The sequence below is a fragment of the Octopus bimaculoides genome, chromosome 1 (genome assembly GCF_046866305.1).
Source record: "Octopus bimaculoides isolate indiv1 chromosome 1, ASM4686630v1, whole genome shotgun sequence".
NCBI lineage: Eukaryota > Metazoa > Mollusca > Cephalopoda > Octopoda > Octopodidae > Octopus > Octopus bimaculoides.
The window spans coordinates 160868714-160896554 of NC_142928.1; the positions used below are offsets into that span (position 1 = coordinate 160868714).

The 27841-nt window shown below is 36.3% G+C and overlaps 1 long non-coding RNA gene across 2 annotated transcripts; it reads right to left on the reverse strand.

The window, feature by feature from the left end:
• Positions 1 to 6206: 6206 nt before the first annotated feature.
• LOC128249208 (uncharacterized) lies at positions 6207 to 26939 on the reverse strand. 2 transcript variants are annotated; one of them, XR_008265324.1, is made up of 2 exons: positions 26874 to 26939; positions 6207 to 7114 (listed from the first exon to the last, which is right to left on the reverse strand). It is a non-coding gene; the product is annotated as an uncharacterized LOC128249208 (long non-coding RNA). The 2 variants fall into 2 exon arrangements; XR_016244035.1 differs by lacking the exon at positions 26874 to 26939 and adding an exon at positions 17455 to 18276.
• Positions 26940 to 27841: the final 902 nt, after the last annotated feature.

Sequence of the window (27841 nt, forward strand, 5' to 3'; positions counted from 1 at the left end):
GAAAAAAACAAAATGTGTTTGCAATTATAATTTTTTATCAAAATCAATAAATACATTCTCATATCATTATAACTCATTTCAAACCTTTGTTTATAGTTTGAGATATGAACTTACTTCCTTCAGATTGCCATAAATGTGGACATCATTGTAAGAAAGAAAAGGTTCTTTAGTCTTGAATCAAGAAATCTTTATATTAATAACTTCCTGACTTTACAGCATATATACTTTTTCTCTTTTCTTTTTCTTTTTTTGAATTTTGCATTTATTACTAAAGGAATGGCACTTGAGTGGCTGTGTGTTAAAAAGTTTGCTTCTTAACCACATGGTTTTGGATTCAGTTCCACTGTGTGGCACCTTAGACTGACCAAAGCCTTGTGAGTGGATCTGGTAGATGGAAACTGAAAGAAGCCCATCATACATACAAACATACATACAAACATACATACATACATACATACATACATACATACATATGTATATGTGTATGCATGTGTGTGTGTGTATATTAGTGCCTCCTTGTTTCAACTTCGTTTAACAGTTGTAAGTGAGTGTCACCATCATGCAAGTGGTGTCCTTTGCTTCCAATCTTCTGTGCAAACATGTCTACTCATGGAGAAATACTAGCTTTCTTAGAAACAATTGAGTGTTAGTGACAAGGGTATCCAGTCGTAGAAAATCCATCTTGACAAATCCTGTCCGATTCATGCAACCATGAGAAAGTGGATTAAAACGATGATGATGATGATGATGACAGTGGTGGTGGCAGCAGTGGCAGTGGTGGTAGCAACGATGAGTGAATTTATACTGGTCTTTTAGATAATTTTGTAACAAGTAATTTATTTATAGAAGACATTTGCAATATGGTATTTTTGTTAGTATTAAGCAGATGCAAAACAAATCTCTCCTTTGCAAGAATGCTAGACCATCACATGTAACTTTACTTGTAAATTCTGATACTGTTGAACCTAACTGTGCTTATGCATAATATCAAACTAGAGTGACTTATGACTGATTTTTCGTTGTAGCATCTGTCAGCTAAATAATTAAAAGAATGAATATGAACTAAATAGTTAGTTAATTAGTGTTAAAGATATGCGGATGTTAAATATCTCATCCAGCAATTTTGTTTTTATTTACTATTTATTTTTATAACTGTCTGGATTTTATATGCAACCACTACAGCCAAAGTTGGATATTGATTTCTCACTTTGGCTAAAGTCCACAAATTTGTAGAGAAGCTGTATAGTTGATTAAAATGATTCCAGCCTTTACTTGTTGTTTATTTTATAAATGTCAGAGGCATCAAAGAGGCAAAACTAAATACTGCAAAGCATTTATTTTGGCATCTATATCTACCACTCCCCAATCTCCAGAAATGCAGTATATGAAAATAATGTTTAAAAATCAAATGCACAAATCTATATGTTGCTATATTGCTATTCAAGTAATGGGATAAGTGAAATAGTTATTTAAGTATTTTAACAATAAACTGCATTAACATTTGTACTATTATCTCAGTGTTGGTGCAGTATAACTGAATTGCTAAGAAATTTATTTCACAAGCAGCTTCAGTCCCACTGTGTGGCATCTTGGGCGAATATCAATTTCTATAGCACTAGGTCGATTCATACTTTGTGAGTGGAATTGGACAGACAGAAACTGTAAAAAATCCTATAGGGTGAATTGTACCTGCAATTCAAAAGGATCAGCTTTTAACACGCATTGTACCACACTGATTCTGCCTGAGAATTATGTTAAGGGTACACATGCCTGTGGGATGCTCAACCTCTTACATGTTAATGTCAGGAGCAAGTAATTCAATTGACTGAACAACTGGATCTTCATCACTGAATCATGAAGATTCACCACTATCTCAGATATTAAGATTTTCTGACTGAATTCCATGAACATAACTGATTACTTTAGCTCTGACTCAGTTATTTATAATTCATCATGTACAATACTCTTCTTACCTTAGTTCTGAATTCTTCGACTGCAATGGAGTGGAAGTGTTTGTCTTGGAGGAAAGGATATTTTGAGCAGTCTCTCATATCCTTCTCATAACACAGTGCAGGCAATTCTAAAAGAGAGAGAGAGAAAGAGAGAGAGGGAGAGAGAGAGAGAGAGAGGGAGAGAGAGAGAGAGAGGGAGAGAGAGAGAGAGAAGAATGGGTGAATTGACCCCAGTATTTGCAATATTTATTCAGCTCTTTATCTTTTGAGTTCATTTCCTGCAGAAGTTAACTTTGCCTTTTACTCCTTTGGGGCCAATAAAATAAAGTACTTATCAAGTACTGGGATTTAATTGACTAGTTGACTAGTCAGCAATCAACTAATTGACTAATCAGTGGTTGACTCATTGACTAATCAATGATCTTCAATCAGTGATTAATTTAATTGACTAAACAGTGATCTTTCAGTATTAGTAGACGACAAGGCAGAGAGCAGGCAGAAACGTTAGCACACCGGGTGAAATACTTAGTGGTATTTCATCTGTCTTTACGTTCTGAGTTCAAATTCCACCAAGGCCGACTTTGCGTTTCATCCTCCTGGGATCAACCAGTTGCATACTGGGATTGATCTGATTTCTTGTGCCTAGAGTAGAAAAGAGTATTAGTAGATGACACTCACTCATGTAACATTTCCTTGTGACATAGATATAGAGAGAGGCTAGGCTGAAAAAAAAGGTAAATGATATTGTCAAGTAATACTGGAAGATTGCCTACTAACTTCCTTCCCACCTTTTAGGCATTGTGCCTATGTTAGAAGCAACTATTAAATGTGGTGAATTGACTGAATTATTAAAGCATCAGATAAAATGCCTTGTGTTATTTGTTCCAGTTTTTTACTTTTTGAGTCCAAATCCTGCTGGGTCAACTTTATCTTTTACCCTTTCAAGGCTGTTAAAATAAAGTTCCAATTAAATGCTGGGGTGAATGCAATCAACTAATCCTTCCCCACAAAAACTAGTTGCCTTGTGTCTAAATTAGAAATAACGTGGCAAGCCGTCAGAATCAGGAAGCTAAACAACTTTTGTGCTACACTGTTGGGTCTGACACATTTGCTTGCTGTTTTCTGCTTGGCTGAGAATAAGTGCAACCTTCATTTCATAGTTGAATAGTTAACTTCTTATTTCTTTATTGCCCACAAGGGGCTAAACACAGAGGGGACAAACAAGGACAGACAAAGGGGTTAAGTCGATTACATCAACCCCAGTGCGTAACTGGTACTTAATTTATCGACCCCGAAAGGATGAAAGGCAGACGAAATACTGCTAAGCATTTCGCCCGGCGTGCTAACGCTTCTGCCAGCTTGCTCACCACTAATAGAATAGTTAATTTCTATTGGTGAAAATACTACAATTATGACCATTCATGAAAACATAACTACCCACAAAAACTATTGTGAAAAAATACCCAACAGCAACAAAAGTTGGTGACTTAAGATTATAAAATGTACTTATCACCTACCAATATTGACATTTCAAACTGAATGCCAAGCATTCTTGTCTTTATGCTTCTAACCAAAGTTAATATCAATTGATTATGCACTTATCTTTATGGAGTGGAATTTTTCCTTATGATTATTATTATTATTGTTGTTGTTGTTGCTGTTGTTATTATCTTTATTCAAATTCAAATGTTAACTTTAAAAATTTGTGAATGTGTAGTGGGGTTACTTAAGCTTTAAATGCATTTAATGATATAAGTTGACATTAAGTAGATGAACCAATAGTTCAGTGCTAACAGCATGTGATTATATAATGAACGCCTTGAAATAAATACCAATTATATAATTTATTCCTTCAAAATAACCCTGCTAGTATAATCATTATAAGAAACATGCCAGTTAGAATTATCTAGGAAAAATGAGTCATTATCATTTGATCATTAAAGAAATTTTTATACTACTCACTTCACCATATTTTTTTCAGTAATTTCTTTCAGTAGTTTTTTTTAATAAACTTGCTACTGTAACATAACTATAGAACATCTATTGCAGCATGGAAGACTATAGACATTCAAAACCATGCAAAAACTGTTAACTTCACTTACTCTTTTACTCTTTTACTTGTTTCAGTCTTTTGACTGTGGCCATGCTGGAGCACCGCCTTTAGTCAAGCAAATCGACCCCAGGACTTATTCTTTAGAAGCCTAGTACTTATTCTATCGGTCTCTTTTGCCAAACCGCTAAGTTACGGGGACATAAACACACCAGCATCGGTTGTCAAGCGATGTTGGGGGGACAAACACAGACACACATACATATATATATATATATATATATATATATATATATATATATATATATATATACATATGGAGCCTGGTGTTGCCATCCAGTTTCACCAGTCCTCAGTCAAATCGTCCAACCCATGCTAGCATGAAAAGCGGACGTTAAACGATGATGATGATATACGATGGGCTTCTTTCAGTTTCTGTCTACCAAATCCACTCACAAGGCTTTGGTTGGCCTGAGGCTATAGTAGAAGACACTTGCCCAAGATGCCACGCAGTGGGACTGAACTTGGGACCATGTGGTTGGTAAGCAAGCTACTTACCACACAAGCCACTCCTACACCTATATTTTAAGTGGAGTTAACAGTTTTTGTGTTTATAAATGGCTAATGCATGTCTTCCACGCTCCAATTGTTTTACTTTTAGCACACAGTCTCAGATCAAATCACTTGTCTCCCATGTACATCTCTAAAATATGATACATTTGTCTTTGTAAATCTAGAAAAGAAAGCCTCTGACACATCAAAAGAATATCAAAAATGTAGATAAATCATCAATCAATCTATCAATCAGAAATTAACTTTATGCATGAGAAAAAGCTATAAGAAAGATCTTCATTAAGTGGGTATAGAAGCAGAAAAGACAGACAAACAATAACAGGTGTAAGAAATGTATTTATATGAAAAGCAGCAGCATCATCATCATCATCATCATCATCATCATCATCATCATCATCATCATCATCGTTTAATATCTGCCTTCCATGCTAGCATGGGTGGGACAAATTTGTATGATATAATTAAGTCTTATCTTTACAGCTGCTTCAGATAATTGATGACTGGTTGCTATAACCATGCATATTAATGCAATGAAGTTCAATACTGAATTAATATTGTAAATGTAATAGCTAGCATGGATTTTTTTTATAGAACCATGAGAAAAATAAGAAATTCTATGATGATATTAGAATTCCAATTAATTAGTTCTATAAGATAGAGTAATTACTCTTTTTTTCACCATGTCATGGGGTGACTTGAAGTATACAGTATTTGATGGCGTATAAGATGCATGGGCATGTATGATGCACCCCTATTTCAAAAGGTAATATTCAGGAATAAAATGTTTTAAGTGTGAGCATTTAACGTTGATTGAAATGTGTATTGTAAATAAAGAAGATTGAACAACCTGTACAACTAGGACAGTTGGAAAATCACCATCACTATCACCACCACCGCCACTGCCGTCACCACCACCATCACCACCATCACCATCATAATAATAATAAAAATGGTTTCAAATTTTGCCACAAGGGCAGCCATTTTGGGGGAGGAGATAAGTTGATTACATCGACCCCAGTGTTTAACTGGTACTTATTTTATCGACCCTGAAAGGATAAAAGGTAAAGCTGACCTTGGAGAAATTTGAACTCAGAATGTAGGGACGGACGAAATACTGCTAAACATCTCATCCAATGTGCTAATGATTTTGCCAACTCACCACCTTAATAATAACAATATCATCATTGTCATTCTCATTTGATGTTCATATTTCATGATGGCATGGATTGGATGGGTTGACCGGATCCTTTGTGCCAGAGGTCTGCATCAAACACTGATGTCTGCTTTGCTATGGTTTTTATGACTAGATACCAGAGTACACTTTACTGAGTGTAGTATGTACAAAGTGTACACTTCTGGTACACTTTACAAAATGCTTTTTTTTTCCATGGTGCAGACACTAGTGAAATCACCAAGCAACTTACAAGACAAAATCCATTGACTGAGTTGTGGTGAAGTATTGAGGTAGGTGGCTTTGTGCCAGGTATTGAGAAGCTTAAGTATAATTGAGAAACAGGTGTCTTACATGGCTACTCTGGCTGGAAAGGAAGAAAAGATGGTGATGTTGACCTGTTAGGGCATATCCTTAAGGTATAAAAAGGGGGATATAAAAAAGAAGAGAGTCAGGTGGATGAATTTGTTGGGGCTTTTTATTGCATTTATTTTAATCTATTTTTCATCTACAATCAGAGCTGTCTTTGCAGCATTATAGGTCTCTAAGCAAATAAATGTACTGGGCCCTATAGTATGAGGTGGTATCAAAAAATTCCTGAACTAGTTATGTTAAATAAAGGATAACTTATTTACCTAAGTTTTAACATCATCTCATTTGAAATAGTCAACTTGTACAGTAATACACTGGTCCCAGCATTCCTAACACTTTTGGAATCTTGCCCGGAAGTCATTTTCAGTAAGCAAGTCGAGGACCTTTTGTGACTTACTCTGGATTTTGGCAATAGTATTAAAACAGCAACCTTTGATCTGCATTTTCATCTTGGAGAAGAATTAGAAGTCTGCATGTGCTAAGTCTGGAGAATAGGATGGTGCAGATGCAGAAGCGATACCATGTTCTTTTGGCAAAAAAATCACGAGTGAGGAGAGCTCATTGCCATCATGAAGAAACCAATTCTTTACAATCCACAGATCTGGTCACTTTTGATGAATGTCCTCCCTCAAATGCTTTAAAACATTGCAGCAGAACTGCAATGATTGATGATTGATGGTCTGACCCTAGGGGATGAATTCTTGATGCACAATACCACAGATGTTGTAAAAATGATGAGCATGTTCTTGATTGAGCTGTGCCACTTGAAACATTGTGTACTACCCAATACCTCGTTGCTGTAAGCTAGCCAAAGCATGCTCAATGTTTCTGTAGTGAAGATGCTTCTCTATAGCAGTGTGGGAGTATTCCATTTTCTCTGTCAGTTCCCTTGTTGTTTGATGAGAATTTTCGGGCAAAAGTTGGTTTAATGGCTCTTCATCGAAGGAGGTGTCAAAAATGCTTGTTTATCTTAACTTGACATTCCATTTTAATGATCTGAAAATAAACAAAAATTAACTAAAATTAACTAGAAAAAAAAAAAAAAAGGTTCCAAAATGATTCAAAAATAGAATTCTCCCTCCCCCCCCCAAAAAAATAGATTTCAAAATTTAAAAATGCAATAAATTCCAAAATTTTTTTAAATGGCGGGAACTTAGTTGCCAACCCAATAGAATCAAACATGGTTCACCTGGTTCTATTCCCTAGGTGCTTACCTCTGATTCTACAACAGTTGATAAAGACTTAAAGGAAACATGTTAATACCTTAACACTGAAGACATTTAGAAAACTTTGATGGAAATATCTGGGGCAAAAGCAGCAGTGAAATCATTATTATCATCATCATTTAGTGTCTGTTTTCCATGCTGGCATGGGTTAGACTGTTTGACTGGAACTGATGAGTCAAAGAGCTGTACCAGGTTCCTGTCTGATTTGGCTTGGTTTTAGGGCTGGATGCCCTTCCTAACACCAATTACTCCAAGCCTTTTACGTGCCACTGGCACAGACCATAACTATGATTTCACTTGGCTTGATGGGTGTTCACAAGCACAGCAAATTGCGAAAGGTCTTGATCATTTGTTATCATCTCTGTGAGATCCAGCATTCAAAGATCATGCTTCACCCCCATGTTTCATGTCTTCGTGGTCTACCACTTCCACAGGTTCCCTCCACAGTTAAAGTATGTATTAAAAATGTACTGCTATGTAACAGTGTCAAATTTTGGTACAAGACCAGCAATTTTATAGGGTGTGGGTTAATTGATTACATCAACCACAATGCTCAACTGATGATTATTTTATTACCCCTGAAAGGCTGAGAGGCAAAGCTGACATCAGTGGAATTTGAACTCAGAATGTAAAGAGCTGGAAGAAATGCTACTAAGTATTTTGTCCAATGCTCTAACAATTCTGCTAACAGACAGCAATAGTAGAAAATTTGCAGACATGAATAAAATGAATGATCTATTGCTGGGAATCTGGTATATAAAGAAGGAAGTTGGTTGTTAATAACATCATGAAATGAGAACATTAAGTAAGGACATGGCTTGAAATAGTATCAGTTGGGGGAAAGGGGAACATTCAGGAATTAGGTTATTTGGACTGGCCTAACAGTATTATAGACTAACAGAGGAAATGACCAAGGAAAGTAGCAAATGGAACTGCGTTATTTTGGAGAACCACCGAGAATATGCCAAGAGGATGTTGAGGTGAGTGTGCATGGATATGTACGTAAGTATGTATGTATGTATGTATGTATGTATGTATGCATGCATGCATGTATAACATTTTATTTATAATTCTTCTGATATTATGTTGAGAGGAAGTGAATTTTATTTACTACACTCCCTGTATGTTCAAATGGCTTCAGAGAAGTAATGCAGAAACTGAAGATGCTAAATTAAATTTCAAGTAACATTTACTCTTCATTTATCTCATAATAATGCAGCCTATTGTAAAGTCTCAAAATGTTTTGGTGAAGCTGATCACTGGCACAATTCTCTTATAGTTTACCAGATCTCAGAAATGCAACAAAACTTTCTGACATTTCAAAAATAAATGCAATGAAACATAACAACCTATGTATTTTTTTTAAATATCTAATATGACTCTTCAATGATGCAATTGTTTCAGTTTCAACACAGTTTCATATCAAGTTACTAAATAAGTACAGCTCTGAAATAATTAGTCAATGCTCTTGTTATAATATTGCAGGTCTGTTATTGAAGACATTCTGGCTATGATCATACCATCATCTTTAAATAGTGCAACCATGACATTTCAAATTCAGTCCCACAGCAATGTGGCACCTTAAGCAGGTGCCTTATACTATAGCTCTGGACTGACAAATACTTTGTGAGTAAATTTAGTTGATGGAAATTGTGTGGAAGCCTGTCAAACACTCACACACACACACATGTGCATATGATATATATATATATATATATATATATATATATGTATGTATGTATGTATGTATGTATATATGTATGTATATAATATATATATATATATATCTATATATATATATATATATATATATATATATATGCATACATACATACATACATATATATATATATATATATGAATAATAATAATAAATGGAGCAAAACGCATATAATCAATAAGTTCCTTTAATTCCTACATATGTTTCAAAATATATGTGCACTCTACTCCAAAGAAGTAAGAGGTGCTGGAATTGCACATAAATTCATCATCAGGGAACCAACATACCAAAGTAAGACATGCATTAAATTAAGTTGAAGTTGTAGTTCTGATGAACGAAAAAATGGCAATGACAACGTTACCTGGCCAGTAAAGTCATAAACATGCACGCACACGACGATATACCATCATGAAAGTATTATTTTCAAGCAACAGTAACTTGTTTCATTATTTACATTTGACGGATATTTGTCCTCATCCTGTTTGTTGTTAACACAACACTTCGGCTGATATACCCTCCAGCCTTCATCAGGTGTCTTGGGGAAATTTCGAACCTGGGTTTTCATTCCTAAGGTATTTTTCGATGTTATTATTATTATTATTATTATTATTATTATTCAGGTCACTGACTGGAATCGAACTCGGAATCTTGGGGTTAGTAGCCCGCGCTCTTAATCACTACACCATATGCTGGTGGGCAATTATGGAGTGAATTTTTAGGGCTTATAAATCTAATATTTTCCTATCCTTCCTTAATACTGGTTCCCATATGCTATTCATATCTGCACTCGGTCTGCTTAGGAGGTCATTGTGTCCTAGCATATGTGCTGCTTCTTTTAGATTTCATATTTTCCAGTGGTGTTCTATATCATTCCACAGATATACCTTTAGTTCATATAAGTGATATTTACCATTATATATAATTTGAGCATTGATTTTCTTCTTAAATTTCACTTCCACTAGATATATCTTTTTTCAAGCTTTTAAGCTTTGATTTAATTCACATATCACTCTATATTTTTCCTTTATTAGTTTTCTGCTTATTTCTTTCCTTTACCTCTCCTCTTTCTATAAGCTACCTTTGACGTTATATCCTCTAACGGTTTTTAAATAAAACTTAATAGCGTTCTGTTCATCATTATATACATCCATCACATTCTGTTAAAATGTCTTATTGATGAGTTTGGTTTCTTTCTCTCTTTCCCTGATGAGAAGATTACATTGTTTTACACCATTTATTCCTTTGGAATAATACCAATGTTGTTTCGAAACATATGTCGGAAGTAAAAGAATTTGAATAACACCTGTGTTTAACTCCATTTATATCATCATCATCATCGTTTAACGTCCGCCTTATATATATATATATATATATATATATATATATATATATATATATATATATATATATAAATATATGTATATACATATACACACACATATGCTCAAAATATCTGGCAGTGTTGGCTATAGCCTAGTCACCCGTATTACGAACCAGGTGATACACGAAGGAGTCATACCCTATGACTGGTGTAGCAGCATCATAGTCAACTGCTACAAAGGTAAAGGGGACGCTTTAGATACAAATAATTACAGAGGCATCAAGCTGTTAGATCAGGTTATGAAAGTTACAGAGAGGGTCATAGCCCAACTAATTAGGGAGCGAATCAATTTAGATGAGATGCAGTTTGGGTTCGTGCCAGGTAAAAGCACTACTGATGCCTTATTTCTAGTGAGACAGTTGCAAGAGAAATACCTAGCTAAGGATAAACCTCTGTACCTGGCTTTCGTTGACATGGAGAAAGCCTTTGACAGGGTCCCCCGATCCCTTATCTGGTGGTCAATGAGGAAACTTGGGATAGAAGAATGGCTAGTGAGAGCTGTGCGAGCCATGTACAGAGATGCTGCCAGTAAGGTGAGGGTTGGAAATGAGTACAGCAATGAATTCCGGGTAGAGGTAGGGGTCCACCAAGGTTCCGTCCTCAGCCCCCTATTATTTACCATAGTCCTCCAGGCAATCACAGAGGAGTTCAAGACAGGTTGCCCCTGGGAGCTCCTCTATGCTGATGACCTTGCCCTAATTGCGGAGTCACTATCAGAACTAGAGGAGAAGTTTCAGGTGTGGAAGCAAGGTCTAGAATTGAAGGGCCTTAGAGTCAACCTAGCTAAAACCAAAATCCTAATAAGTAGGAAGGTAGATAAAACACAAACCCCTTCAGGTAGATGGCCCTGCTCAGTATGTAGAAAAGGAGTAGGTAGTAACTCTATAAGATGTACCCGGTGCAAGCTATGGACACATAAGAGGTGCAGCAACATCAAAGGCAGGTTAACTAGCAAGTTAGTTTTTGTTTGTGGCAGATGTTCAGGTGCAATAAAGACTGCAAACAAACAGGAAACAACTTCTATCTCATTCCAGGGTGAAAAACTAGAGGTAGTCGATAGCTTCCGCTATCTGGGCGACCAAGTTAGTAGTGGGGGTGGGTGCGCTGAAAGTGTAGCTGCTAGAATAAGAATAGCCTGGGCAAAGTTTAGAGAGCTCTTACCCCTGCTGGCGACAAAGGGACTCTCACTCAGAGTAAAAGGCAGACTGTATGACGCATGCGTACGAACAACCATGCTACATGGCAGTGAAACATGGGCTGTAACTGCTGAGGACATACGTAAGCTCGCAAGGAATGAAGCCAGTATGCTCCGTTGGATGTGTAATGTCAATGTGAATACCCGTCAGAGTGTAAGTATCTTGAGAGAAAAGCTGAACATTAGAAGCATCAGTTGTGGCGTGCAAGAGAGACGATTGCGCTGGTATGGACATGTGGTGAGAATGGAGGAGGATAGCTGCGTGAAAAAGTGCCACACCCTAACAGTTGAGGGAACCCGTGGAAGAGGTAGGCCCAGGAAGACCTGGGCTGAGGTGGTGAGGCAAGACCTTCGTACATTGGGCCTCACCGAGGCGATGACTACGGACCGAGACCTTTGGAAATGGGCTGTGCGTGAGAAGACCCGGCAAGCCAAGTAAGATCGTTGCCAGTGCCCCTGGACTGGTTCTTGTGCGGGTGGCACATGAGATGCACCATTTTGAGCGTGGCCGTTGCCAGTACCGCCTGACTGGCTCCTGTAGGATTTTCGAGCGAGATCGTTGCCAGTGCCCCTGGACTGGCTTGTGCGGGTGGCACATAAAAGACACCATTTCGAGCGTGGCCGTTTTCGTGCGGGTGACACGTAAAAGCACCCACTACACTCTCTGAGTGGTTGGCGTTAGGAAGGGCATCCAGCTGTAGAAACTCTGCCAAATCAGACTGGAGCCTGGTGTTGCCATCCGGTTTCACCAGTCCTCAGTCAAATCGTCCAACCCATGCTAGCATGGAAAGCGGACGTTAAACGATGATAATGATGATGATGATGATGTACACATATATAAGCACACGCACACGCACACACACATATTTATACTTAATCATCACTCTTCATCCTTCACTATGGAATGACTTTCATGATATAGAAAGTTTCATATTTCATAATTTTCAAAATGCATAAAATTGAAAATATGATCTTGTTATTATAAGTAGAGTTATCAAAGTAATATTTTTTCATCAGCAATAATAGTATTTTCAACCATTTTAAGTGGTAGTTTTTTCTGAAACCTTAATCTGTGTCTTTGTAAGTCTTGCATCTTAAGCTCTAGAAAACCTAGTTTTTCTTCTTCCAGAACTTTGAGGAGTTTATTTTCATGTAAATGTGATAATCTTGTCTTCCACACACATTTCCCTGTTGAACACACCAACAATGTACTGTGATACTTCAAATGAAAAACATGGCCTTTGATAATTGTAGACAAAATGCAAAATAATAATAATGATGATAATAATAATAATGATGATGATTATGATAAATAAAAAATTTTAAAACGCTTTTTTCTTTTACATGAAACAAAATATATGTTGTACAGCAAGGGTGCGCAATTTATGGCCTGCGGGCTGCATGTGGCCCGCCACAGAGTTTTCAGTGGCCCACAGAATCATTCAGCAAAAAAAATTTTCCAAGTCTAAAATTTTCATAAATTGATCACCGTTTTCTCTTTGCATCAATAAGATCTGTAATGTTCCGACCCAATAAAACATGAGCCCTCTTAAAAAGCACAGAATCGAAAAAGAATGCTGTGCATTCAATGAAGACTGGAAACACAAATATTTGTTCAATAATTCAGGGAATAAGGCAGAGTGTTTACTGTGTCATGAGACAGTTGCCAAATTCAAGGATTACAATTTGAAATGACAGCACCAAACAAAACATGGTGAGTTTGGTAGTCAAATGTCCAAGAAAAAACGCAGGAAAAAAAAAGCTGCAGATCGTGTTGTGAAGCTGAAGAAGCAACAGACCATATTTACGAAGCAATTGACACTTCAGGATAGTGCTACAGAGGCAAGCTTCATGGTTGCATACAACCTTGCTAAAAACAAGCCATTTTCTGATGGTGAATTTGTTAAGCAGTGCTTGGTTGTGCAAATGTCCTGTGCCCTGACACAAGAAGCAAATTTGAAACCATTTCATTATCAAGGACTATGGTGCAACACATAGACTTAATTAGTGACGAACTAACAGAAAAGCTGAACACTGTGAGTAAAACTTTTGTTTGGTTTTCTTTGGCACTGGATGAGATCACTGATAACCAAGACATTGCACAGTTACTTATCTTTGAGGAATTGATGAAAATTTCATCATCACAGAGGAACTACTCAGTTTGGAATCAATGAAAAATACAACCACTGGTCAGGACTTGTTTGAATGTGTTGTGGATTGTGTGGAGAAGAGTGCCTTATTATGGAATAGAATGGCAAGCATTACAACAGATGGGGCCAGAGCATTTACTGGAAAAAATGTGCATATGATTAAACTTTTAGAGAACAAGTTAAAATCAGAACACCTAGACAATAATATCATGTCTTTTCATTGTATTTTGCATCAGGAATCTAAAGTATGTGGTGGATCCTGTAATGAGCATGGTGAACACAAGAGTACTCAACCACCAAAAATTTAAATCTCTGCTAGAGGATATGGAAGCAGAACATGGAAATGTGATTTACCACAACAGTGTTTGGTGGTTGAGTCTGGGCAAAATGCTAAAACAGGTTTCCGAATTACAGAATGAAACCTTCCTCTTTCTGGACATGAAGGGGCTTTCATGCGATTTTGTAACCAAAATGAGATATGAGGAGTGGAGATGTGAGATAATGTTTGCAGCTGATATGTTTGAGAAATTGAATGAATGGAATGTGACATTGCAGGGAAAGGGGTTGTTTGTACATGAAATGTTTAGGCATGTGAGATCATTCAAAATAAAAGTAGGTCTATTTGCAAGGCTAGCTGGTGAGGGCAAGTTTTGTCATTTCCTTTTATTAAGAAAACAGAGTGCCAGCAAGTGTTTCTTCCAAGATTAGAGATCATTTGTTGAGTTTGGAAGATGAGGTCACAAGAAGATTTCAGGATTTTAAGAAAATTGAGCCTGATTTGAATTTGTTACCTTATCCTTTCACTGCTGATATTGATACAGCACCTGAGGAGGTGCAGCTTGAACTAACAGACATGCAGTTAGATCATATGCTGAAAGTAATGTTTAACTCTGTGACATTGATAGAATTTTACAAATCTCTGTCTACTGACAAATTTCCATGTTTGAAGAAATTTGCTGGGAAAATGTTTTCTATTTTTGGATCCACATATGTTTGTGAGCAAAGATTTTCTTGCATGCAAATCAACAAGAGTAAAAATAGATCCTCTGTGAGTGACATAAACATGCAGGCAATGATGAGTGTCTCAACAAGCAACCTCACTACTGATTTCAAAATAACTGTAAATAAGTGTGACAGGTTACATTTGTCTCATTAAATTACTTGTGCTGGCTGATGTGTAAATTGTACATAAATGAATTTAATGAAACCTTTTCTGTGTACCACTATTGTTTAAGTTTTATTTATTTATTCTTATTATTATGTAATTTACACTTCGCATTAAATGAAATGTAATGTTAACTAATGAATATGATCCGTTATAGAAGGTACAGCCCTCTGCTAACCACGACCCTCTCAAAGTGACCCCTGAGCCAAAACAATTGCCCACTCCTGCAGTACAGCATTTCTTTAAACAGCTCCAGTTTAACAGTTGCTGTTTAACATTTTCTGTTTAATTACTTCTGTTTAACACTCTTTGTGTCATTCAATAAATCATGTGATTTGTAAACACAGGTTTGAAATAGGATGGAACATTCATAGACTAAAACAATGACAGATAATATGTTTGGCTATGCTATTTTAATGAAAAGACATGTAAAATGTACATTAATATATTTGTTTGCTTTACAGAGTCAATTTGTTAATGCGTATAGGAAAATGTTTATGACAACAACAATAATTTGTAGAGTCAAATGTGTGTAAGCAGATAAATGGTCATTAGTAACAAAACAAAAAAAAAAGTGAAATCAGCTAAACACACATGCATTTAAACTGGTGGAAATTACTCTGTTGAGACTAGACCAAAGCGAGAAAAGAAAACAAGAGAGAATAAAATAAGATAGCTATCTGTCTCTACTAAGACAGCTAGTGAATGGTCTGCAAAGCATTTGACTTTTCTTTAAATAGCCAAAAGGTGGCTCAACAAACTATTAACTTCTTATAGGCCCAAATTTCTAAATGGTAACTTTAATACATGTATGTAACAAGACATTGAAACCAAAGTTGTTACTTGCATTATGCAGTCTGGTAATATTTCAAACTGACAATCTCTAATCAGATGAAGAGGCATTCTTTGAGTCAATGAAGGAGTCTCAATGTATTGATTTGACTTGCTACAAATATCAGTTAATTATACCTTAAATCACATATTAGTGTCTTAGAAAAGAAAAGACATGTTAGATAATATAGCTCTAGATATACTATGTATGAAAAAAATAAATAAAAGTCAGTATAGTCATTGCTGGAACACTTCTGATCATAAGTTTGCTCATTCAGAGCTGATCTGGAGTTAAACAACTACAACAACAAAGGATGATTCCTATCTTCCTAAAAAAAGTCAAGCTGTTTAAAGTTATAATACAGTAGAACTTGAAATTGTCCTGAATGAAGACTACAATATTTCTAATACTAAGTGAGTAAATGTCACTTCAAAGTGAGCTCTTTCTACTTCAAATAGAGATTTATGATTCAAATTAATTTATGTCATTTTAAAGTAAGAACAATGATTTCAAAGTGAGATTAATACAAAAAGATTGACTTAACAGAAAATATAAAATCAAAGTCAAAACATCAACTCTTTGCGGTAAATTTAATGTAATGTCTTCATTTTTCTTTCACAAGTTCAGTGATTGACTGTCATTTAATGCATAGTACAGATAGGCATACATCTCATTATCAACCATCACATCACATCTTTTGCCTTTGGGTAAAATTACTTGTTTTTTTAATTTTATATTGTCTAAAATTATAGTTTATTGTCCTTAAATGAATGTCTATATATGAAGTAGGTCATTGTAATCTAATCCCCCCATCATAACAATTTATGAATAGATCAGAAGTGATGTTGGTCATAGGCATTTTTGTTTGAGAGAAAACAAGTTATACGGTGGGAACTAACTCTCTTCATAGCCACAACTGTTAATTAAAAAATAGCAGTTTCTTTTATTTTGTTTTGTGTTTTATATCACAGCATTATATTATTATATTCTCTGATTGACACAACATTTGACAGAAGTTTTGATGGGAATATGCCACCAGTATTCTTTCAGTTGGTGTTTATGAATGTATTCCATAACAGAGGGATTTTCTAAGTTTATTTCAGGACAGTCTTTTTTTTTGAATGGCATTTTAAATTGTTTTAGCAACAACATTGTGCTGCATAGGGAGGTAGTACTGTAACAACATTTTAGGACAGCTGCTAATCACATGCGTAATGTCTTCACAGAAGCATATCATAGCCTACATATGCAGTTGCACATTGGGATTACAAGAGCATCACTGTCTCTCTTATTCACCAGGTACTTTGTGGCAATCTCCTGTTCCTGGATTGCATATATATATGTATGTATGTATGTATGTGTGTATGTATGTATGTATGTATGTATGTATGCATGTATGTGTGCATGTATGTATGCATGTATGTATGTATGTATGTATTGTTATTGGTCAGTCTGAAGCTATGTGTGGTAAAGGCATTTGCTCAAAGCACTCCCATAGTAACCAAAACCCAAAACTATACAGTTGTGAGGCAAAATTCTTAACTTCACAAACATATATATACTCATGAAACCATAAAATAATTGCCAATAACATACTGGAATTAATCATTCAATCAAACTACAACTTCTTTTATTTACAAAAATTTTAGAAATCAATATTCACTCACATATTCTCTAAAAGACTAATACATTGATGGTTTGGGGAGTTATTGGTGATGTTAGGTTTTCACCAGTTGGAATCGGTGTGAGTGCTTTATCTTAAATTCCATAATGAAAATTCCTCAGTTGCTGGATTACCTCTGAATTTACTGCTCTTACCATTTTTCCCCCTTTGTTTCACTCTGAATATAATATGAAATCTCACACATTTCTCCTCTTTTCATAGCTGAGCATTACTGCAAATGTATATCTTTATATTTTATTTCATCTTTATTAATCATATAATGTGGTAAAGATTATCTAGTTATATGATTTGTAACCGAAATCCCTTGAGGCTTTAATCTGTAACTGGTATATTTAATTAATTCGAACATGACAACTTAATATGATAAGAGCTGAACAAAGCTTAAAAACAGATTTGATATAATATGATATTCTGAAAAGAACAAAATACAGAATAATGAACTAGAAGCAAGACTGCTCCGGAGTTTGTGATTGACTGGGATTTTTGGAATCGATGCTAATAAATATAATACGTGTGTGTGTGTGTGTGTGTGTGTGTGTGTGTGTGTGTGTGTGTGTGGTGTTATGTGTGAGCATGTGTGCGTGCTTGTGCGGTGTGTGTGTGTGTATTTGTGCGGTATGTGGGTGTGTATATGTATGAATATACAGATATCATCATCAGTCGTCATCGTCATCGTCATCATCATCATTGTTGTCATCATCTTCATCATCATCATCACCATCATCGTCGTTGTTGTCATCATCGCCGTCGTTGTCATCGTCATCGTCGTCGTCATCATCTTCATCATCATCATATGTATGCATGTCATTAACTGTTGTAAGAGAGATTATGAATAAGTATGTAATGCAAAATAGAAGCTGTTAGAAATTCAAACGGAGTAAATTTTCCTTTTTTTTCTTTCTTTCTCTCTCTCTCTTTTTTGTTTTTGACTTTGTGGGTACTAAATCAGCTAAGCATGTAGCCTTACTAATGAAGCTGACCTTCAGGCAGTAAATTATGCCTTGTGGATTTTGAGTTAGAGTTAGAGTTGCAGAGAAGTAGAGATGTTTGATTTAGACTACGAGCTGAAACATAGATGGTTTGTATATCCTGTTAATAATACTGCTGCATGCTTATCGATAAGACCAATTTAATTGTTAAACAACCCAACCTGACTAACTGTAAACACATACTACAGTGCAGGAATGCAGTAGAACTGATAAAAATTTTGATAAATTGAAGCGATAGGTTTAGCTTCTCAAGAGATAGTTTACATAAGAACAGGTCCATCAAGATAACTTGTCCCAGATGCTATATATTATTATCATCATCATCATCATCATCAGCATCAGCATCATTTAACGTCCATTTTCAATGCTGGTATGGGTTGGACGGTTGACAGGAACTGGTAAGGCCAGGGACCACACAAGGTTCCATCGTCTGTTTTGGTTTTTTTTTTATGGCTGGATGCCCTTCTTAATGCCAACCACTCCACAGAGTGTAGGGGGTGCTTTTTATGTAGCACCATCATAGGTGCTTTCTAAGTGGCACCAACACCAGTGCTTTTTATGCGGTATCTTGGTTTTAAGATCTCAATTCTGTTGTGGTGGGTTGGTCTTCTCAAGTACAGCAATGTGCCACATATCTCAGTCCTCTGTCATCTCTTTTGTAAGGTTCAGTGTTTTGAGATTGGCCTTGAATACTTCATCCCATATCTTTCTGGGTCTCTGTCTTCTACAACTTCCCTCCACTTTAAGTGATCTGTTCTTCTTTATGCAGCTGTTCTTATCCATGCACATCACACGACCAAACCAGTGCAGTCTCCTCTCTTGTGCATTACATCTAATCCCTCTTATACCCAACTTCTCCTTCAACACACCAATGCTCTGTCATACATGCACACTAACATTGCACATCCAACAGAGCATACCAGCATACCTATATATTATGTAGGAAATAATCTTGTTCACTAAAGGTTCTGAAATTCTACAATAGGGTTAAGACTAGGAAATTGAGTAGATTTACAAATCAAAGCTTGAGAATGAGGCTTGTTGCAGCAATCTCCTGGACATCTCTGTCATTAGCAGTCAAATGAGATGACTGGGCACAGCTGTTTGTATGCTGACATTTTTGCATGGATGACTGAACTTCCATCCCGTTTGTAGTGAGTGTATGTTTTGGTGCTGGAGGCAAACGTGCACACACATACACACACACATGCACATACACACACACATGCACACACACATGCACACACACACACGCACACACACACACACACACACATGCACGCGTGCACACAAACACGCATGCACACACATGTATGCACACATGTGCATGCAGATATATACATATATAGACAGAGAGGAGAGAGAGAAGGAGAGAGATATTACACATACATACACACATACCTAGATGCTCACATATATAAACAAGGAAATAGACTGATAGATAGATAGATTGATAGATAGATAGATAGATAGATAGATAGATAGATAGATAGATAGATAGATAGATAGATATAAATAGAGAGAGAGAATGAGAGAAACATTAACCCTTTAGCATTCAGATTACTCTGTCAAATGTTCACATTGTTTTGAATTATCTATCTTCTAGCTTTGAGATTTCAATGATGTGATTGTTAATTTTTAGAATGACATTGCAAGGGAGGTGTGAGAGGCTAGACCTGGCCTGTTTTAACATAAAACAGGTACAATATTTGGGTTGGATATGGCCAGTTAAAATGTGAAAGGGTTGAAATGTTTGATGTCTAATAAGTCTGCTTTGAATTGGTGATGCTCAATGGGCAGTGCCAAAATGTCTGATACCCCATCAGCTAAACCTCTTTGCACAAGAGTTACTCTGATTTCATGAAGAAAACTTGAAAATTAACAACAAATTGTAAGGCTGAATTTAAGAAAAGTAAAAGAAAGTTGAATTTTATAAATTTACACTAGCTAAAGGGACTTCTAAATTTATAGCAAAATAAAGGTATTTCTAAACCCACTGCTAAATAATGGTATCTAAACTTATAGTCAAATAAAGGAGATTATTAAGTTGAACTCAAATTAAGAGTAAAGAAAAGTTATGAGTGTAATAAACTGTGGTTCTTAAATGGTGCATCCTGGTATAGTGATACATTGTGAGTAACTAAGTAAAATACAGTTTTTAAAAATATTATTAAAAATATAGTTTTAGGCTGGCAAAAATCTATACTAATGGTTGAACATCATACAATATGTCTTCTTCATAATTTTGTTACATATGATTATGATTAACAAAACAAGGCAAGCAATTTTCTTCATTTTAAAAAATTTTTAACTTCAAAACATAGCCTTTTTTTTAGTTTGTATGTATGCCAGCAATTATTTATTTGATCCTCAGTGTTCATAAAGTCAAAATGGTTGAGATCCACAGGTATAAATAGAATAAAATCATTTGTTAAAAGTACTTGGATGTTGAAGACTAGAATATAGCTATATATAATTTTTCTGGTTTTAGTCATTAGACTTCGGTCTTACTGGGAGCACCACTTATAGTAGAGCTTAAAAAATGTAGAAATTGGAGGCTGAAATTTCTATATAAGGTGTTGAGTAAGAGAAGTAACTCACATTTATTTAAGATAGTGAAAACTGAAGTTTGATTAGTGCTGGGTTAAAGGAAAACTAGATTGTATCATGAGGAAAAGCTGTTAATTGTTGGAGAAAGTGTATGTTTGAATTATTTTAATTTTAAGAAATTAAAGATGTAATTAGTTAAGGCTGTTTACTGGTTTTGAATTCTGGCACAAAGCCAGCAATTCTGGGAGAGGACAAGTCGATTACATTGATCCCAATGTTCAACTGGTACTTATTTTATCAACCCTAAAAGGATGGAAGGCAAAGTCAATGCCAGTAGCATTTGAACTCAGAACATCAAGTCAGAAGAAATGCTGCTAAGCATTTTCCCAATGTGAAAATGATTCTGTCAGCATGCTACCTTATTAAGGCTGTTTATTGAAACTTAGGGACTTGAAGAATTGAAGAAGAATTTTTGAAGATTAGCAAAAATAAAGAAATAAATTACAATTTGGGAAGGTAAACATTTTTAAGGCATATATGAAAAATGACTAGATACAAAATGCATAAATGAAAACATATTTAATCGAATATCATATCTAGGGTACACATATAAAATAGAAAATAAGAAATAAGTTGAAATATGGAATGGGGAGATATATTTATATGAAAATTGGTAAATACAGATATTAAAGTTGAATTATTGAACAGAAGTAGTTAAAAATAGTTGTTAGAAATGTGTTTTTGAAGCAGAAAATATATAAGTTCAATATTTGAGGATAACTCCTGAGAAATTGAAATGGTTAATGGTGTTCAGTGTGTCCTTAGGCAGAGGAAGACTTGATAGTTACACCTCCACATCACACCTATGTGGGTGTTCTCTTGTGACACAGGACAGGGAGGACATGACATTCGTAAAGACTAACATAGCAAGTATGCAAATGACCAGAGCAATATCAAGACTAGTTCTCAACATCTTTTGAAAGGAGTTTATGTTGGTTAGCCTGGGAACCATAAAACATCCCAGGAGAAGGAAACTGATTTTAACCTGAGCAGATGGATCTCTTGAGCATGGGCAGCATTATGATCATCTGAGGGAAGGAACCCTGACAGGAAACCAACACCATTTCAAGTTTTGTAGGTTGAGCATTGGACAAATCACCCGATATTGGAAAAAGTCTTCTGATTACAGACATTATAGACGGAAACTGAAAGAAGCCCGTCGTATATATGTATATATGTGTGTGTGTGTGTGTGTGTGTTTGTGTATCTGTGTTTGTCTCCCTAGCATTGCTTGACAACCGATGCTGGTGTGTTTATGTCCCCGTCACTTAGCGGTTCGGCAAAAGATACCGATAGAATAAGTACTAGGCTTACAAAGAATAAGTCCCGGGGTCGATTTGCTCGACTAAAGGTGGTGCTCCAGCATGGCTGCAGTCAAATGACTGAAACAAGTAAAAGAATAAAAGAGTAAAAGAGAGAGAGTTACCAGCCCTTTAGGAAACCCAAGAAAAATCTAATGAACGTTAATGTACCAAGTACTTTCAATGTCCAAACTAAGTTAAATAATTTGGTTTATAAATTTTGAACCAAATTATTTGACCATGCTTAGAGAATGAAGGCATGTGTGGCACTGTATTTACTTTTAAATAGAATGACCCTTGCAAGACGCAAGCTATACAGAAATGGAACTAAAACCTGTAGATTGTGTAAAGTTGAGAAAAAATCTTCTAATTATGAACCATAATAAAACTGTTTATCATTTAATTGTAAGATCAGAGATTTTCAATTAGTCTAGACACCTGGGAAGTTACATTTGATTAAATGGAAATATACATAGCCGTTTGACTGAATATAGTCAATGCAGTTACTTACCACAAAAACTAGCACATTCACATAATCATTCTTTTCTGTATGACCTCTAATTTAAATTTGCTTTCAGTCTACTACTTTCGCACTTAAAATACCAATCTTATCGTGTCATTATTCTTCACTATATTATCTAAGTTACTCTTTTAATATCATACTAATTAGGGTGGCGAGCTGGCAGAATCATTAGCACACTGGACAAAATGCTTAGCAGTATTTTGCCTACCGTTACATTCTAAGTTCAAATTCTGCTGAAGTCAACTTTGCTTTCATCTTTTTGGGGTTGATTAAATAAGTACCAGTTACACGCTGGCGTTGATGTAATCAACCTAATCCCATTGTCCTTATTTGTCCCCTTTATGTTTAGCCCCCTGTGGGTAATAAAGAAATAAATTTCGTACTAATTTAACTTGTTCCTTTTCATTTTTATAAGGATGTATCTTTTTACATACATACAAACACATGACTCTTTTTTTTAAATATCTAATTATTTCAACATGACCTTAGCTAGCCCAAGCAATTTATGACAAGAAATTTATAATGAACAAGCTCAAACAATTTATAACTGACAAGCATTTACTAAAAAAATTTATCACATTTTTGCAATGGCACAGCTGACATGACCAGTTCAAACTAGTTTTCATCACCAGTAACAGGTTTTGTCTGTTGTTACCGACTGAAGATTATCATTGCATTATGAAACTTTCGTGCAAGAGAGACGATTGCGCTGGTATGGACATGTGGTGAGAATGGAGGAGGATAGCTGCGTGAAAAAGTGCCACACCCTAACAGTTGAGGGAACCCGTGGAAGAGGTAGGCCCAGGAAGACCTGGGCTGAGGTGGTGAGGCAAGACCTTCGTACATTGGGCCTCACCGAGGCGATGACTACGGACCGAGACCTTTGGAAATGGGCTGTGCGTGAGAAGACCCGGCAAGCCAAGTAAGATCGTTGCCAGTGCCCCTGGACTGGTTCTTGTGCGGGTGGCACATGAGATGCACCATTTTGAGCGTGGCCGTTGCCAGTACCGCCTGACTGGCTCCTGTAGGATTTTCGAGCGAGATCGTTGCCAGTGCCCCTGGACTGGCTTGTGCGGGTGGCACATAAAAGACACCATTTCGAGCGTGGCCGTTTTCGTGCGGGTGACACGTAAAAGCACCCACTACACTCTCTGAGTGGTTGGCGTTAGGAAGGGCATCCAGCTGTAGAAACTCTGCCAAATCAGACTGGAGCCTGGTGTTGCCATCCGGTTTCACCAGTCCTCAGTCAAATCGTCCAACCCATGCTAGCATGGAAAGCGGACGTTAAACGATGATGATGATGATGATGATATATATATATATATACATATATACATATATATATATATATATATATATATATATATATAATACAAATAATATGTGAGTATATGCATAGATACGTACATGTATGTACATACCTACATCTACATGTATATATAGATGCATATCTGGGTACAGGACGTCACAAAAAAAACGTGGACAAAATGAAAAACAGAACATAAACAGAGCACAGAAAACACACAGGCCATGTAGAGAACATTTCCTTCATAAGCTGCCGCCATACAAAACTAAGCGTTTCAAAGATTTAAGGCAATATATATATATATATATATAGGAAAATTTTCCTATTATTTCTCCACGTGCGGTTAACACAACCCCACTATTTACTGACTTATATATATATATATGTGTGTGTGTGTGTGTGTGTGTGTGTGTGTGTGTGTGTGTGTGTGTATATGAGGCAATGACCAAGACCTCTGGCATTATGTCGTGCTTGAGAAGACCCATCAAGCCAAGCAAAATCACAGTCATGGCAGATACTGGTGTTATGCAGATGGTACCCATGCCGGTGGCACGTTAAAGTGCCCATTACACTCTCAGAGTGGTTGGCATTAGGATGGGCACCCAGCTGTAGAAAACCATGCCAAATCAGATTGGAGTCTGGCACAGCATTCACACATGCCTGCCCAGTCAAACCATTCAACTCATGCCAGTATGGACAATGGACATTAAATGATGATGATGACGGTGATGATGATGGTGATGATGATAATGATATATATGTGTATATATATACATATATATATATATATATATATGTATGCATATCTATATATATATATTTATGCACACACACACACATATACAAGGGTTGGACAAAATAATGGAAACACCTAGCATCATAATTTTGAAATATCTATAAAACCATCAAAAGCTTGTTTATTTTTATGTTTTTTGATTTATCATTAGTGTTGCTTAATATGTTTTGATAAAATTACTGTTTCTTTTCAGATATCATCAGAAAAAGGTAATTAAAATTCATTAAAATGACAGATCTATCGAACTTTCAAAGAGGTCAAATTGTTGGTGCTTGTATGGCAAGGGCTAGCGTAATGAAAACAGCTGAAATGCTTGGTGTATCAAGAATTACTGTCCCAAAAGCAATGACAACCTTTGAGAAAGAGGGAAAAACCTCCTCATTGAAACAAAACTCTTGAAAAAAAATCAAAACTTTCAGAAAGGGACCATCGGACTCTTACACAAATTGTTAGAAAGGATCACAAAAGTACTGCTCCCAAAATTACTGCAGAGCTTAATGACCACCTCAAGGACCCAATTTCCATAAAAACTGTTTGCTGGGAGCTGCACAAAGCCAGATTTCACGAGCTGCAATCAGAAAACCACCACTTTCAAAAACAAACGTTGCAAAGCATTTAGAGTGGAGTTAAAACCTACAGAATTGGTCCCTAGAGTAGTAGAAGAATGTTATTTTCTTAGACGAGTCATCCTTCACCTTATTTCCAACCAACGGCCGAGTATATGTGTGGAGACAGCCAAACGAAGCATTTGCCCCTGACTGCCTTCTTCCAACTGTTAAACATGGAGGAGGATCTGTGATGATCTGGGTGGCTATATCTTGGAAATCTGCTGGCCCAATGGTTTCCCTTCATAGAAGAATTAATAGTAAAGGCTATTTAAGTATTTTATCTGATCAAATTCATCCTATGGTTGCGGAACTGTTTCTGGAGGGAAACGCAATCTCTCAGGATGATAATGCACCAATTTACACAGCTAAAGTTGTTACTGAATGGCATAAAGAACATTCTAGTGAAGTTGAACATCTTTTCTGGCCACCACAGTCCCCAGATCTCAATATTATTGTACATTTATGGTGCATTTTAGAAAAACAAGAAGTCGATATCTTCCACCATCATCACTACAAGAACTGGAGATTGTTTTAGCTGAGAATAGACAAAAACTCCTTTGGAAACAATTCAAACTTTGTACAAGTCCATACCTCATAGAATTCAAGTTCTTATTTACTGCCAAAGGCGGTCCTACCCCTATATTAAAGAACAAACACAAAAAAGTAACAATGTGAGGACGTGGTACATGTAAAATATTAGCAGGCGCTCAGGGAAGGAAAGAAATATGGTTTAACATTTTCAGCAGAGCTCTTCTTCATCAGGTTATATATAAAAACAATTAGCATTAAACTGAAGGATTACTCAATACTTTTTTATAGAGTACATGTTTATTATACAAGATGAAGGGTAACAGTGACTTCAAAGTTTTGGGTTGCTAGCTTTCATCAACACACACACATTACCTTTTTCCTCTTTCTGATTAAGTGCCATGCTCAAAATATCATACTCCCTCTTTTTCCCACCTTAAACTGAGTGTCAGCCTATGCATTTACTATGTACGTTTTTTTTTATTTTTGCTGTTTTTGTTTTTATTTTTGATTTGCCTGTGTTTATGTGTGTTTGTGTGTGTGTGTTTGTGTGTACATACACATAAACAGAGACAGACAGACCAACAGACTGACTGGACTGACAAATGGAGACAGAAAAGCCTATGAGCCTGGGTAGCTCATGGCTACCAATATTTGAATTAATTGAGATATTTAATCAACTAGAGTGAACCAACAGGTAGTCAGTAAATAGTCTGCATACAGAAAACATGGAATATTTACCATAAGTTACCTCACAAAATATCTGGATGTTTTGGTGACTACTCACTTTATCAGCTGTTATTAAGCTGAAGACAATTTCTCAATCTAATTATACAATATATAGTAGCTCATAAATATGCGCAGGTGATAAATATGCACAGGTGTTGCAAATTAAGTTTAATTACCAATAAACATCAGGTTGGATGACAATTTATTCAACTGAGTAAAATATGTAAAATATGGCCTGGACTATGATTACCAGCATGTATGTCAGACTTCAAAAAGTAGTTAACCGCCGGTGGCATGTGTAAAGTCATCCGAGCAAGATCGTTGCCAGTGCCGTTGGACTGGCTCCTGTGTAGGTGGCACGTAAAATACACTATTTTGAGCGTGGCCGTTGCCAATACCGCCTGACTGGCCTTCATGCTGGTGGCATGTAAAAGCACCCACTACACTCTCAGAGTGGTTGGCGTTAGGAAGCGCATCCAGCTGTAGAAACTCTGCCAGATCAGATTGGAGCCTGGTGCAGCCATCTGGTTCACCAGTCCTCAGTGAAATCATCCAACCCATGCTAGCATGGAAAGCGGACGTTAACCGATGATGATGATGTTGATGATGATGATGTTGATGATGATGATGATGATGATGATACAGAAAAAGTAAGCATTATACCATCCAGCATAAATAAAAATCAACTTCATTATATTTAAGCCCATATATTTTCTGTATAAACCTTGTTGGCATCCTTTTGTCTCAGGAGACAATGGAGTTGCGCATAAACTAATCCAGTCTGGTTTTTACATTTCATGTCCTCTCCAGTTTTGTGCAGGCCTGGGCTAGATGTAAGAAAATCCTGGGTAGCTCAATCATCAGGATTCCTCTTTCAACCTTGCTGACGTAGTCCAAAAGAGTTTGACACCAACTTGGTTGCAGGAGCTGCCGGAAGAGTGTCGAGTCAAACACTAAACCGCCTATGGGGCTCCACTCTG